Raw genomic sequence first — 16,363 nt, forward strand, 5'->3', positions numbered from 1 at the left:
ACACTAGTTTTCTCACTTTGAAAAAGTTCACCTCAACCTGAAATCAAAGATACTCGTCGAGTACATATAGAAATCCGCTTCAATCTTCCCAGTGTTTTGCTTGGTTTTCAATCGTTTACTGAAAAACCTGTTTTTGAGTGGGATTTTTGCTCATCCCATGATAGTTTTTGTATCATATTTGGTTGAAAACAGTTTGGATCCTGTCTCTGTGATATGCAAATTAACTATGAAATCAAATGGTATCTAATGCGCATGTGCTCCAGCTGACTGTGTTCCTTTAACTTTTAATAGGCTACCACTGATTCATGCTTCAAAAGTATTGATATTATTGATAAAAGAACGTAAAACCGAAAAATCAAAAACAAAGCCTCTGCAATCTTTTCAAGGTACTGGACGTTTTTTAAGCTTTTCGAAATATATGAATTGATTATGTCGTTCTCAAACCTTTTTATCAGCCTAGCGTTTTTGTCAGTTGTCCGACATCACCAAGTCCAATTACATCCTTTATAGGGACAGGACCCGGTACTTCTTTTTTCATTAGGTTACGTCGGTCCTTGCAAATTGACCTTGTGTTTTCACTGCTTACCAAAGCGTCGCTTATTTAACTATCAGAAACCATAGTACACTTGCCTGCCAAGGAGTTGAAAAACAAATATTGCTTCGGAAACAACATCAAAACTCGATCTGCTATTACCAACCAGCTAAGAAATAGACTTGCAAGTGCGGGGTAAAAATACAGCCTTTATCAGCAATGATGTGAAATAATTTCCTGCTGCAAATTATTAACGACCTGTTAACATGTCCACGACTAAATTTCCTCACGGTTACGTGTTTGACTCTCGGTTCCAGTTTCTTATAGGTCATCGATACAATTTCAAGCATATCCTTAAGACAGTTGTATTTGTTCAAATCATAGTTAATAGAGGGAATGGTTAAGAATCCCAGCAAACATCAAAAAAGCAAACAACAGACTAAGAGTTATGTTGGAGGGTCTTTGACTCTGTATATCTTTTTGTTTTATGCTCCTAGACTGTGCATGAATTACGTAATCGCGATGTTTCTATTGGTTAGTTGTATGAGCACACATAACCACTTTTTGTATTTTTTCCAGATTTTGCGCAGGTTCAACCCCCCCCCCCCCCGCCCCAAACAGCCAACAAAAACATACAACAAATAAATTTGCCATGATTCATAACCATTTCCCTCTATTAACTATGTTAAAATGTATTGCGTTTAAGTACTTTCTTATCTCACTTTAATTATTGCCAATGCGTCTCGAAACAGGATTTAGGTCAATGCTCTTTCCGGTATCTTGATAAAGTTAAAACAATGGAAACTGACGCAGGTCAATATAAATAACTAAACTTGGTAACTCCTCGTTAAAACAATCAGGGAACGTTTTGTTGTGTCAATTAGTTCATTGCTTTTCTTGACGTTCCTGTGGCAAACAAGCACACTCAAAGGTGTTTTATGAATTTTGGTGCACTTTTCTAAGCTCAAGTCTATGTCTTAGAGATTGTTTTGGTTTTTACAAAGTCTTTATTAAAAAAAAAAAATTGAACCGCCATATTTTTTAGTATTTTCAAACTTTTTGACATATTTGCAAAATTTTGAAATCCAAGATGGATTTCCTTTTCAAAAACACGATATCATTTTTACCTGACAAGTTATCGCACGAAAATTAACATTCCTAGATGATTAAGCACCACATACTGCATGTATGTTTTATTTCTATACCGCATTTATAATTTGATGGACATGGAAGGAGACACTCTCAGTTAACCTTCACCCTTTGCATGTTCTAAAATTTGTTTCATTTTTAAGAACTCCATATAAAAGATGAAAAGGATAGACGAATATGATTAAAATTCAAAACGTTTGTTTAAAAGTTCCAAAGCAAAAATTAAACCTTAATGATAATTATGTCTTGAAACCTTTCCTCAGTAATACTGCTTGTAAATACTTCTTGTAAAATCACGGTTCCTGCAATAAGTGAGACTAGTTTCTAACTTCTGATAATAACGTTTTTCAATGCAATAACTTTGTTCTAATCTTCCCTATGTCGAATCGATGTGAAAATTATACACTGAGTTGCTAAAATGAGCTTAGATCAGGAGCCATAATCGGGGACGGAGACCGTAAGCACGCGCCATTTCTAGTATTGAGGCTGTCCCTATAATATGGGACAATTTTTCTATTTTTAGAACAAATTGCGCCATCGTGTGCGGAGAGCGCGCGTACATGCTGCGAGGATTTTTGCGGTTGTAGCGCGGGGGAAATGGCATCCGAAATTCCCGACATGTTTTATACTTCTGGCCCACAACTCAATACGTTTATGTCTGTTGGAGTTTTGCTCAAGTATTTCGTCGTAAGCTGCTCCAATTCGACTGAAGTAAGGCAGTGTCGAATTTAGGTATGTCCCGTTTCATATCACTCAGACCAAGTCGTATTCCGCTGTTTCTTTTGCAAGAGTTCCACATTTTTTTTTTTTTATTTACCAATAACATACGTTACTTACATTAAAGTTACTTACAGAAGAATAAAATATCTACAATTAACTTACAACCAAAAATAAATATATAATTAGCTTACGATAACAACTCTACAATATACAATGATGAGGAACACACTTATATATTAACTAACAGTACCGAGATTATTTACTAATAGATTATTCGCATGAAATATACAAACGCGATTACATTGCTCACAAAAATTAATACTAACAATACTACAAAGCTTGAAAATTAAGAGATACAGCAGAAGGGAGAATATTTTAATTAGCTTTGTGCTTTTAATCATGCAAAAAGAAGAAAGAAAAAGAGAGAGAAAAAAAAAAACAGTTACAGTTGTCATGCTGTTCAAAAAGTTCAAATAATAATAACACCATCTACGTGATTAACAAAAAAAATGAAATAATACATAAATTAATTTGGGATTAGTACCCACTTTTTTTTAAAATAATCTTTCTTTTTGATCTTACTTTCCTATTCATATTTGATGGCAATTTTAGTACGAAATCCTTGAATTGTGGGTTGAATTTGGCATCTTCTACAGTCCCATATAAGTAGTTTACCAATGATTATAAAATAGTTCAGTAAGTTGAGTAAAGGGCATGGTTTGGATAATATTCCAAATAAAACATCTTGGAGGGAAAGATGAACCTGCTGATTTGAGATTTGGTGCCAGTAACCTTGAAACTCACTCCAGAATCGTTTAACAAAGGAGCAATGATAAAGTAGGTGGTATAAAGTTTCTGGTTCTGCCTTGCAAAATGAACATAGATCGTTTGTTTTAAAGCCTATTTTGTGTAATTTTGAATTAGTGTACAGAATAGAGTTGAGCACTTTGAATTGAAATCCTTTCACATAAGACTCAAGAACAACAGAGTGTGGCAGACTGAAGATTTGTCTCAGCTGATCGATAGAAAAGTTAAAATCGTTCTGCAGTTTGTTTATGATATTAGGCAATTGTGCTATTTTGCGAACAAGAAGTGAGTAATAGTCTTTTGATTTCTTTTTTCTGACGTCGAAGATGTTGTCGTCAATAAAGAAGGATGGAGGAGCTAAAGATGGACAGGAAATGATTTTCTTTAAAAAGGACGGTATAGAATGGCGAAGGCCAGCCCATTGCAAATAACTAATATTGGCTATCTTGTCAGACCAGTGGCTGAGTGCGTCATTTATAGTTAAATCAAAATGTAGGTCTTGGATACGAATCACTCCCGCCTCAAAATACTTTTTGTAGAAGACTGGTCTTTTTTCGATACGAATTTCCTTATTATTCCAAATAATATTTTGCCAATCTCGTTGATAGGCAAAGGAATCACGCAACTCCGACTACCATGAGAGCATTTCACTATAGAACTGAGAGAAGATGTTGTAATCCTTTATATCATAGTTACAATTTAAAAAGAAAAACCCTACCATGGGATCCAGCAAGTGTTTTAGATATGATTTCCATGTTCCGTTGTTGTCATCAAATATACGTTTTATCCATGCCAGCCTTAAAGACTTAATCATGCAATTTATATCAATCATTTTTAAACCACCTTCCTCGTATTTATTTATAGCCGAAACTCGAGTGACCTTATCCGTCCCATTCCATAAAAATTTGAATAACAGTTGATTCAATTCTTTCACTAATTCTTTAGGTGTAGGCAGTACCGAGCAGACATAAACAAACTTTGGAATAAGAAATGATTTGATGATTGTAACCTTGCCGTACACAGATAATCCTCTAGAGGACCAGAGGACCAGATGTTGATAAGTTTTTTAATACTATCCAAACGTTCAATGAAGGACGGGAAGAACTTTCTGATGATCGATGTGTGTGGGATTGGATCAAATATAACATAAGAGCCCACGCTATCCGTCACTCCAAAAGAAGATCAAAGCAAAGAAATGAAACAGAAACAAAACTCCAAAACAAACTTAATGTAGCGAAAGAAGCTGCTGAAACCAACCCTAGCGACAACAATGCAACCCTGTTAGATGCAGCTCAGAAACAATTAGAATCATTTTACGAAGAGAAAACAAAAGGAATTATTGTGCGAGCACGCGCCAGATGGCACGAACAAGGCGAGAAGAGTACAAAATACTTCTTAAACTTAGAAAAAAGAAATCACGTTAAGAAACACATACGAAAACTGCATATAAACGGGGCAATCAAAACGGATCCATTCTGTATACTAAAGGAAGTAGAACAATTCTACTGTGATTTGTATAAGACTTATAATATTCTTCCGGACATTGAACTTAAAATTGATTCCTTTTTAAATGATTTAAATATTTCTACATTAACTGAAGAGCAAAAAAAAATCATGTGAAGGTAAAATCTCTTCGGAGGAATGTTTACGTCTTCTCGATACTTTTCAAGACAACAAAACTCCAGGGAACGATGGAATTCCGATCGAGTTCTACAAAAAATTTTGGCCTTTAATCAGCGATTGCTTTATTAGATGTGTTAATGATTGTTTCGAAAAAGGAGAGATGTCCCAATCTCAAAAGCAAGCGTTTATCACACTCATAGAAAAAAGAGGTAAAGATCGTTCTCTCATTGAAAATTGGCGCCCAATTTCTCTTGTTAACGTGGACGCGAAAATTATGTCTAAGGTAATAGCCTCGAGAATTAAAAATGTCTTACCTTATATCATTCATCATAATCAAACAGGGTATATTAAAGATCGTTTTATCGGCGAAACCATTCGCTCTATCTATGATATTATGGATTCGACTGTTAAAGAAAACATCCCTGGTTTAATGATTTTCATTGATTTTCAAAAGGCATTCGATAGTATTGAATGGGATTTCCTTTTTAAATGCCTTGAAGCTTTTAATTTTGGTTCCTACTTTCTCCGCTGGGTAAAACTGTTCTACAAAAACATACAAAGCTGCATAATTAACAACGGCATGATTTCAAAACCTTTCAAACTTGAACGAGGCGTTAGACAGGGAGATCCACTTTCTCCTTATCTTTTCATTGTAGCCGTAGAAACGTTAGCAATTGCCATTCGTCAAAATCCAGCTATAAAGGGTATCTCTATTGGCAAGGAAGAGACTAAACTATTACAATACGCTGATGACACAACAGCAATGCTCGCCAACACTAGCTCGGCCAAAGTACTATTTCAAGTATTAGACCTTTTTAAGAATATCTCAGGCCTCAAGATCAATAACACAAAAACCGAGGGTATGTGGATTGGTTCATCAAAAGGAAACAAAGCACAACCGTTTGGCATTAAATGGCCTAACGAGCCAATTAAAGCACTAGGGGTGTACTTCACGTACGACCCAAAACTATTAAAAGAAAAGAGTTCCACATTACTCCACTCTAAATTTCACATATGCTGAAGATTAACAGCTTTTCCGTAACACGGCAAAAAACTAGTCGGAAAAATTTGGATATTGCAGCGTTTTAGGACTTCAAAGTTTCCCTCCTCTTGCCACCACCGAAAAGTAGTAAAGTTTGCATTTTGCCTGAATTGTAAGCAACACTTGATATTTCATCCAGGCCCAATAAGTTTACGGCTGTAGATACGGCTAGGCTTTGGTCGTGTAAAAATTCAGTAAATTTTCTGTTGTCGATGAATAAGAGCGCCAGCCGATGCGTGTTTTGTACAGTCAGTACACATGACAAATTGGACTTCCGCAATAATATCTCTAGTTTTTAACTATGTTGAAGGTTGATAAATGTTTGAGAACATATTAAACTACTTAGCTGAAAATATGTGAATACAGCAGGAATAATCAGCAAAGTTACGATGACGCTTTCTTTAATCAACTGGAATAACGATTTCGATTTTATTGGCTGAGTTATCAAAACTCCTTGTCTATTTTATTTCGCAGCTGTGTAAAATTTCACTACGTTGAAGAAACACACATGATAGTAGCCTTTTGGCGTTGGTGAATATTGTTGCAGAATCTCAGCACAAAAGATAACGAAAGAAATCTCTGTCAAGATTTGTTGCCAATTAGCTACAATTGAAAACACCGACTCGGACTTTAAAGTGCACGCCCTGGAGCTACTTGTACGCGTCAGACTTTCCTTCCAAAAATTTTTGCAAACTTGCCAAACGAGCAGAAATAATAAGAAACTATCAAAAACAGGTTTTGGTTATGATTAAGCACTGTTTGAGAAATTCACAAATTACCTCGATACCAGAGTAGAGAGATTTCTTACATAAACTTTATTCTTTAGACAACATCCACGCGAGAACCCACGACATTTGCGTGGATCCGCGCGGATGTATGTCGTCAGGGTGGCGCAATTTGTTCTAAAAATAGCAAAAGTGCCCCTTATCAATAGGTGCGCGCAGATCCCGAGACTTACGGTCTCCGTCCCCGGTTATGGCTCCTGCTTAGATTGAAGATTGTTTACTTTTTACGGAAAACGACATAGAGGAAGCGGGAGACTGCGCGTGCAGCAATTAACATACCATGTAAATTCAAAGTTTTCTAAAGTTTTCGATTCTATTTTATCTATTTTCCATTTCATTATTACATTTCATATTTGTAAACAGTAGTTTTGACACCTTTTGACCTGTGTACTTGTTTTATTTATCCATATTTCTCTGGGTCCATTTTTTTTTGTGCTGTTTGTTTTAAAATGTATCGACCATTACTTCAATTTATCATTTTAGCTACCCTGCGAGACTAGCGTCACATATTTATTCTAGCTGGAATGTTATTTGTTTGTTGTTTGCTTGAATACTGACACAAAAACTTTATTCACATACAACAAACTGTTGTTTTCTTGAGAAGAAGAAAATACTCAAACTACACTTTGAAATCTATGTCAGTGAAACATCGCTACATCGAAAACATGACATTTCTCTCAAGGCTTGAGCCCACTTGTGCCCGGACACATGCAAGTACGTATCGAAACCAAAGAACACTCGTAAATATTTTCAGCCACCTGAAAAATTAATTCTGTTTTCGGTGTTCTAAACGTTAATTTTCCATATTAAATGGTGTAGCAAGACACTAATTTGCCCTAGGCGATGATATTTTTTCATTCGCCTCCATGTTTAACACTGTACTTATATCAGTTACACAGACGAAAAAGTAGTGCATGTTTATATAGATTTTGGTCAAGCTTGGAACATTGATGACCAAAAAATGATCGTGTTCACCAAAGCGCAATTAGAATTGTCATGCCGATAAAGTCATGAGCTCTATCAGTCGTTATAAATTAAGTTGCTGTTCGTTCTTGAATGCCTGACAATACTATTTTAAAACACATTTGATTTTGAGCAATTCGTTCTCTAAATGAATCGCCTTTAAAGTTCATTTGCGGCCTCGTATAAGGAAAGCATTGTTCGCACTGCAAATTATCATTGTACTATTAAATTGGAATTTTCTCGTAAATTGTCGTACATGGTTCTCTGTCTGCAGCATAAGTGGATCACTTCCTTAAATCTTCGTTCGCAAAGCCAAGCCGAGAGTAAGCTGAAATGCTACTTTAGAATCTTTGTTTTTCACAATGTTTATATCAAAATGAATTTGTAACAATTTCTAGTACCACAACCACGTTTTTATTCTGTTAAATTTGAATTCAAAATGTCAGGATAAAGCACTTCAATTTTGCATTGCGGAGAATATTTAGTCGTTTCAAGTTCTCCTTTAAAATAATAAATTGCGATGTTCAACCTTTCACTTCAGTCTCAAACTCAAAATATTAATTTTCCTAATTGATTGTCACACACTTCTTTTGTTCTTAGTTTATGAATTTGGTAACATTGCCTTTGTAACGTACTTTACAACGCAACGAGGTACGATGAGGTTATATTTTGATCACTCTTGGACTGAATCCGTTAATGGTAAACGACTAGAGAAACAAGAAAACGACTTATCTGAAGTGAGATATTTCCAGGCCAGGGTCCAAGAGCCAGTACACTACCATCCAAAATGACTAAATATTTCTTTGAAAGGGCATTTAACCTAGAAAGAAAGGAAACATCAACAAAATAGCTGGTTAATTGTATCACTTAACACTTACTGTTTCACAATGTTCTTACGAAAGTTATAATAATTAACACCAGCATGTTGTTTTATTCTATTAAACTTTGATTCCATTATGTCACTGGACAAGTCTCCAATCTTCAAGTAAAATTCTTCTTACTAGTTACAATATATCCTGATTCCAATATTTTCTTTCCAACTGAGATACTTATAACAAGGGTCAGGAAGGCATTTACATGGTCAGACTCTGATCACTCTTTGGACTGAAACCGTTCAATGGTAAACAGAGAAGAAAGCGACTTACCTGAAAAAAGGTGTTCTCAGTGGCTGTCAACTTGAACCAGGCTTCGAGAGCTTACACACTTTGATGCAGCATGGCAACACTTTCTATTGAAACGATGTTTGCATTCAACCTGGTGATAAAAAGAGCAAAAAACAACAAATTAAATTACTTTTCAACGATTATCGGATCTCCAGTTGTGTTAATTTCGAATATTTGCCCCTAAATACACATTTACAGTGCTTTTCTAAAGCATTGCTTTATTGAAATTGATGAACAAATCTCTCGCAATCGTGTTACTTTTAAGAATTCGTTCAGACATCAGAACAATTCCTCGTTGCCCAACCGGTATCCAAGAGTTTATGGGTTCGAATCCCGTTACGGACTGAGACGTTCAATTTTTTGTCCCACGCTCATCACAGGATTAAAATTTCATCTTTCACTCCTCCCGATTAGATTTCTCTACAGGATACTTGGAATGACACAGTTATTAAAGTGGTCGACGACAAATTCAAGTAAAATAAGGAAAGGGTGAACTTATCTGAATTAAGATTTTTCCAATATGTCATAGCGCACCAGCGTTCAAGAATTACACACTACAATCCAATATGGCCACACTTTCTCTTCAATATCCTGGCAAAAAGGGAGATTAAACATAAAACGAACCATTTTTTTCATCGACAAATTCAAGACGTGCTTACAAATTTAATAACAGATAATTCTGCAGTGACTTCTTAAAGCAGGTATCAATACTGTATGGTAAAATTATTTAAGAAAACACTAAATTTTTGTTGGCTGGCAAATCTCAAACAAACTTCCTGGTTCTGCCGAGGACATTAAAATAGTTAAAGATTTTCTCTGCAAGAAACTTTGAAATGTATTGACATGGAAGGAGATTTTATTGACTTTGGACTGAAACCGAAAAAAACGGAAAATTTGAGGTGCTGGATTTATTGTAGAGAAAAAGCGTTTCCAGCCATTAGCAAGCAGTGAACTACTGATTGAAACCACTGAGTCCAAGAGCCAACGAAGTTGCTTTTCTTGCATTGGCAAATTTTCAGTCCTTCGTTTCATAAATTTTCCAGAAACCAAGTGAGGCAAGTTGCAGATAAATTTCTAACACCGGCAAAAAATATTTTATGAACGTTACTGCTGAGCTTTGGTGGTACATTTAGACAACATTTCTCAGTTAATGAATAGAAAACTGCAAAGATAATATCTGGTCTATCTGAACCAAGATGTTTGCAATACTTACTTTGTACCAAAGAACATTAGAGCCACGCACTGTCGCATAAAATGGACTTGTTTTCTCTCAGCATATCTTTTTTAAAACCTGTATGAAAAAGAAAAGAGGAAGCTTTGATATACATGTACTGCCTTTTAAAAACTGCGTTAGGCTTAGGAATTTAGTCAAACCAATGCAGAGCTAGCGGTTCACAGAGATATTTAAAGCGTAAAAGCTATTCAGGCAGCGTTTGAAAGCACAAAGCAGTATAAAATTATTTTCGTTTTTTTGCTACATGAAGACAGTTCTTTTGGTTATTTCCCTCAGGATGTACTCAACATGATAAAAGAAAATCAATTATTTTCTTTCTTGGACTGATGCTGTAAATGGTATAAGACAGAAGAGTTAAGAAAATGACAACGAGCTTATCTGATTATAAAACCTTTCAGATGTCGTCTGCTTGCATCGAAGCGAAGGGCAAAACACTACAATCTAAAATGTCTGCATTTTCTCTCAATGCACGTGCACTCTGTGTTCAACCTTGGAAAAAAGAGAGCAAATGTCAATAAATGAAGTAAATCTTCTTTTATTCAATAGAACAGTCTTGCAGTTTATGACTATGTACGCTCATTCTTGACCTTGGTGTATAAATAAACGAACAATTATTCTTGTCACAAGGTCTGAAAAATTTTTGTAAACGAAGCTTTCGACTGTATCGCACAGTCTTCATCAGCGATTAAAGTGAGCTCACGTTGTCACGTGAATGCAAGTTGTTTAATCACGTGACAACAGATGGTCAAAAATGCCGGGAAGATCATAGCCCCCGTCTCTGTTCAGTGTTGGGCGTTGACGTCTGATATGGATGGCGTCTTTGATTTTCCTTTTGATATCTACCGACTCTTTATCAGGAATCTTGACTCCTTCCCAGTCGATCTCGTGGTTGGCGTGAGACTGGTGTTCCCGGATTGCAGATGTTGTTTGTTTCTGATATTCACCCAGTCGCTTCTCCAGAGTTCTCGCTGTCTCGCCAATGTAATGCTCTCCGCAATCGTTCCATGTGATGTCGTATACCACGCCCGTCTTCTTTTCAGCCGGTGTCCTGTCTTTTGTTAGTTGTACAATGTTGCTATTTTCAGGCATATTACATTGTATTCGCTAGCCTGAAATCAAGAGACTAGAGAAATGCGTTTTATAGTGGTGACTGGCTTTCTTTTCGCCTAGAAAATTTACATAGTACAAACGTGTTAGGTCTGGGATTCTGGTGGTTTCTGTTACATTTTAATTTAAATTACCATACACTAGAACAAAAAAATCATAAAATTGTAGCAAGGGTCAAAATGAACCATGCATGACAATCAATTTATCGTGATAGCTATCTTAGTCAGAAGTTTTAAATCAGACTTTGCAACAAGGTCAAGTCATACTTGTAAAATAAATATAAAGGAAAACCTAGAATTTACCTGAAATTGGAGTTGATCGTAACATGAAGAGACTGATAAGGAGAGAACGGAGCTTCAAAGCTGAACAGGGATGCTCATAATGGTTACATTTCCTTTGGGTTCCCCTCTGTTCGTCTAATGCCAGAAGGAGAGAGGAAACTGTCAAAAATATATCACCTTTGAGTTTGAGGTCTTATCAGTCGGTCAATCAGTTTGGTAGTTAGAAACCGGCCATATAACATTGGACAATATCGCCTGCATTAACAAATTTCTTTAATGTTCTCTTAGGATTATTTTCTGGCCAGAATTCAAAGCAAGTTTGCTCAAAATTGGTTCCATTCGTCAAGTAATTTCTGATTTCACGAAAATGTGAACAATTATGAAAACATGAGGATAAATGAACAAAAGTCAGAATGCAATTATAACTCAAATCTGCCTCTATTTCTGAAATTCTAACCAAATATTTTGATATTACTTACCCGAAAATGTATCAGAAAGCAATCGTGTGGCAGAGGACAAGGATGGCTGTATAACATCTCAACAAAGTCGCTCTCAAAGTAAAACCGACTGAATTAAACTCCAATTAAAACATTCACGAGCAGTAATTGTATGGAAACAAACTGTTCCTGTATGAGAAAAGAATTTAAATTCTCAGGGAATATTATTGACGTAACTTTAAAACTGTTGATATTAAGTCAGTCAGATCTTCATACGCTTAGCAACTCAGAGCATCGGAGCAATGGACAACAAGCCGGGTCTAAAACACAGGTCACATTCCACAGGGCAAGAGTAGAAATCCTTAATACTGATGAATAACTATACCAAAAGTTTCCCCTCGATCTAAAACAACATTTTCGCATAGTGCTAGGGCTAATTAGGGCTAGGAGACTGAATCTTGGTGCTGTTTATTTATCTGTAGCGCAGTGACTCTGTACTCTGACCTGTGGAATGTGACCTGTAGTTCAGACCCGCCGTGGACAACATTAAGTTACAAATACGACGAACAAGAGAGCTAGTATTTCTGAAATGGGGTATTCAGTAAGAAACTTTCAAACCTGCTATTCCGATGTGCTTGTCTAAACGAACTTGGTAATTCTTTATTCCGAAAGTTTCACACCCTCCCAGTATTCAACAATTTCTTCACTGTGTGGACGTAAAAAAATGCTCAACGAACTGGTTAAACTAAACCACTAAACTGCGGAAAAGGGCAAGTGTAGCGAAACGAGGCGAAAAGCGAACAAGGTCATGAAATGAAAAAACGAAAGCGTATACTTATCTGCGAAGGGGAGCACATCGACGAAGATACTGGTTCACCCTCACAACGCACGATGCTTTCTGACACTAAAATGAACGGGATGTCCTTTGAGACTTCCTTACATACACGATTAAAATTCATTCCACCCGCTAGAAAAGTGTTTGCTGCATCAGAATATTTCATTGAGATTTCTGTGCGTCAAACAATAGAGCATACAATGATATCAATAAAAAAAATATCGAATAAAGCACGCACTCAGTCGCTAGTTATTTTCGTGTAAAAAAGTACACGTATTTCAAATGAAATTCGTTGAATACTTTTCAAGAAATTGACTCTTGAGGTCCTTTGTGATATCATCAAAACCCCAAGGAAAGACTTAATATGTGTCTTCGGGAGCTTGAAATTCATCGCCGCGTTTTAAATGCACAACGTGTCTTATTCTCAGTTGTGTTGGCATTTTGCAGAGCTTAGCCCTGAAAACTAAAGGTGTCAGGTGTTTACCATGATAGGCACGAAAAGCGTGCTCGGACTATTCGTTGACAACACTGGGACTTTAAAATTGTGTAAAAGCAAAAATATAAACATATCAAAAATAATTCTGATGTATTTAACATAAATTATGTCTTGAATTCCAAACATGATTTGTTACCACAATGCAAGGATTTGATTTAGAGACAAAACTTGAGGTCCGGAACAATGCTTTTCTCTGACTTTCCCTTGATAAAAGTAAATTTCTCTAACCAAATAAACAACAGACATAGTAACGGTTTCTAGCCTGCCGTCAGGGGCAGTCCTCCTTTCCACCCATTCATTATGACTGACAAGTTTTGAACAAATCCTTTTTCATAGGGAAAATGTCTTTTTCCTGACCATTTCCTGACCTTTAGCAGGGTGTCTAAATTACTCGAATAGCGAATAGTGTTGAACTGTCACGGATAGTGGCGAATAGTCGTCAAAAGTCACCGCTTTAGTTCAGCACTGATCTGGGTTCGTTGAAACTGATCACGCGAAAAAAAAAAAAAAAAGAGAAAAGAAAAAACAACAAAATACGAATGCGAGGTAAGTGCTCTGTGATTAGTTTATCAACTGAAAAGACACAAACGAGCTGCTCTGATAACCGGTTATAAAAACAACAACATCTAAGCTACATCTTGCGTTAATTAGTTATCCAAACAAGCATAAGAATTTCAGTAAATTTATTACCGTTTCTTCTCAGGACTTAGGCTAGGGCCGACAATAAGAAAACAGAAAACACCAGGATAACCTAATAAAGACGTATTTACGCTTTTGCAGCGGTGAAAACAGAAGAAATTACGTTTAGAAACACCTTTTGTACTGATAAACATCCATGCTTTTTAGCGGGAGAATTGGGTACCAAATTCCCTCAATTTGGCCACTATTTGGCACTATTTGTCCATTATTCGCCACTCTTCGCCACTATTCGAGACTGTTCGCCACTATTCGCACTATTCGAGACTATTCGTACTATTCGCACTATTCGCTATTCGCGACTATTCGCCACTCGGGTTTTCCAGACAACCCCTTTGGTAACCCTGCCTGTGAATTCGTGTTGTCGGTATTAATTTTCACAACTTTAGCGAGAAACACTTACAATTCTCAGGCAATTACCATTACTGAGAGACATTAAAATCTACTAAAATAAAGTGTATTTGGTCAAGTTCCCTTCATTGATCTCAGTTGAAATGAATTAATACCAAATGACTGGTCTGGCAAAAATATTGGTACGCAAATCAGTAATGACGGATGCACCATTCAGTAACTGTGGAAACCAAGAGAGATTGCATACATTACAATTCTGTTGGGAAGCCGTCGAATTAAAAAGTTGATTTTTCAGCGTAAGTTGTCAACGGCCGCACAAACGTCTATAGAAAAATACAAATTGAAATATATGTTTTGAGACACGTTTCGAAAACGTTTTTTACCATAACTGCAGAAATTCGATCTATCCTTGGAGTATAATCTGTGATTACTGGTTGTTACGTATATACATGTTGAGCATTCAAAAATTGCATATATTCAGAAACTTTCTGATGGAAGACACATTTTACAGGTGCTCCCATATGACCTTTCTCCCTTTAGAATTATGGTCTACGGAGAGAGTGTTTTCGCGATCGCGTGATATGGCCATGCATTCAATGTTTGCAACAATTGCAACAAATGTAATCAATAGATCAGAAATTGAGCGCTTTAATTTGGGTTTAGAAACTTGAAGTTAATTTAAGCTCATTGACATTTGAGGGACATCAAACATCGGAGAATTGATTTTTATTAGTTGTTGCCAAATAACTCAAACTTGATTTCGGCTGCAAGTCATTGTTTATGTCACTTTTCATGGAAGGCGCCATCTTGCGGGAGTGAGTGAAATGTTATGCCGGCGGACAAAAATAGGAAAAACCATAGTAATGTCTAACATAATAACATCTTAAAAAGCATTTCCCATTTCATTAAAGAAAGTGTAGTCGGATTTCCGCATATTATATGCCAAAGCTAACTTTAAAACTCATGCAACAAGCACCAAAGTATATTTACGCTCGCGTGATTTCTTCTTCATCTTTCTACTGGCGAAAGGAACCCAGTGAAAAGACAGTCGACTCGATGCGTGTTTTTTTACGTATCAAACAGTGAAGTTACATGTAATTCGAAATGAATCAACTTTCAGATCTTCGACACATTGAAGCAGCGATTTTTAGGATCTTAGGATCTTTAGGATCACGCAGAGAATAACTTGACACGAAAATGGAAGTCGACTTCACAGTTATCAAGGGAAGCGACTTCTGATTTTCAATAAAGTTTATCTATGTATGTTAGTACAAGTGATTGCCTAATAGAGGGTGACCTCTTACTACAGGTTTGACTGTATGCCTTTTTGTGTCCTAGTGGACGTCGTCATTTTGGTATAATTTTATCATTGTTTTAATGACGATTCGGCGGCGTCGTTGTCTAAATTTCTTTCGGGATATGTCCGGAAAAGAAAATTGATTTTTGTTTTGTAATTAACCACCTGCAACCTCGTTCCTAGGGTCCTCTCTCTTGTACTCTCTCGACGGAAGAATAAAGAGGACCCTGGGAGCGAGGAGCTGACTTTGGGTAGCCTCCTGCACTTGAATGAAGGTGTATGGGGGTGTATAATCATCATTATCACCATAATCAACTTTATTTATGGAGGGTAACACACAACAGTAATAAAGGTGTATGATGGTATATGCAGGTGAATGGTGGTGAATGATGGTATATGAAGGTTAATGAAGGCGAATGAAGGTGTATGAAGGTGAATGGAGGTGTATGAAGGTGAATGAAGGTGTATGAAGGTGAATAAAGGTGAATGAAGGTGGATGAAGGTAATGAAAGGTGTATGAAGGTATATGAGAAGGAATGAAGTTGTAAGAAGATGGATGAAGGTGAATGAAGGTGTATGAAGGTGAATAAAGGTGAATGAAGGTGGATGAAGGTAATGAAAGGTGTATGAAGGTATATGAGAAGGAATGAAGTTGTAAGAAGATGGATGAAGGTGAATCAAGGTGTATGAAGGTATATGAAGGTGAATGGAGGTGTAGAATGAAAGTGAATGGAGGTGAATGGAGGCGAACGAAGGTGCATAATGGTGAATGAGGGTGCATGAAGGTGAATGGAGGTGTATGAAGGTGAATAAAGGTGTATGAAGGTGAATAAAGGTGTATGAAG

The 16,363-nt window shown here is 36.5% G+C and overlaps 1 long non-coding RNA gene across 1 annotated transcript; it reads right to left on the bottom strand.

Moving 5' to 3' along the window:
- Window positions 1–9,306: 9,306 nt before the first annotated feature.
- On the bottom strand, window positions 9,307–11,052 carry LOC149097874 (uncharacterized). Its single transcript, XR_016203670.1, has 3 exons — window positions 10,410–11,052; window positions 9,998–10,075; window positions 9,307–9,375 (listed from the first exon to the last, which is right to left on the bottom strand). It is a non-coding gene; the product is annotated as an uncharacterized LOC149097874 (long non-coding RNA).
- Window positions 11,053–16,363: the final 5,311 nt, after the last annotated feature.

This window comes from Orbicella faveolata, unplaced genomic scaffold (assembly GCF_042242905.1).
Source record: "Orbicella faveolata isolate gen_17 unplaced genomic scaffold, um_ofav_v1 contig_46, whole genome shotgun sequence".
NCBI classification, from domain to species: domain Eukaryota; kingdom Metazoa; phylum Cnidaria; class Anthozoa; order Scleractinia; family Merulinidae; genus Orbicella; species Orbicella faveolata.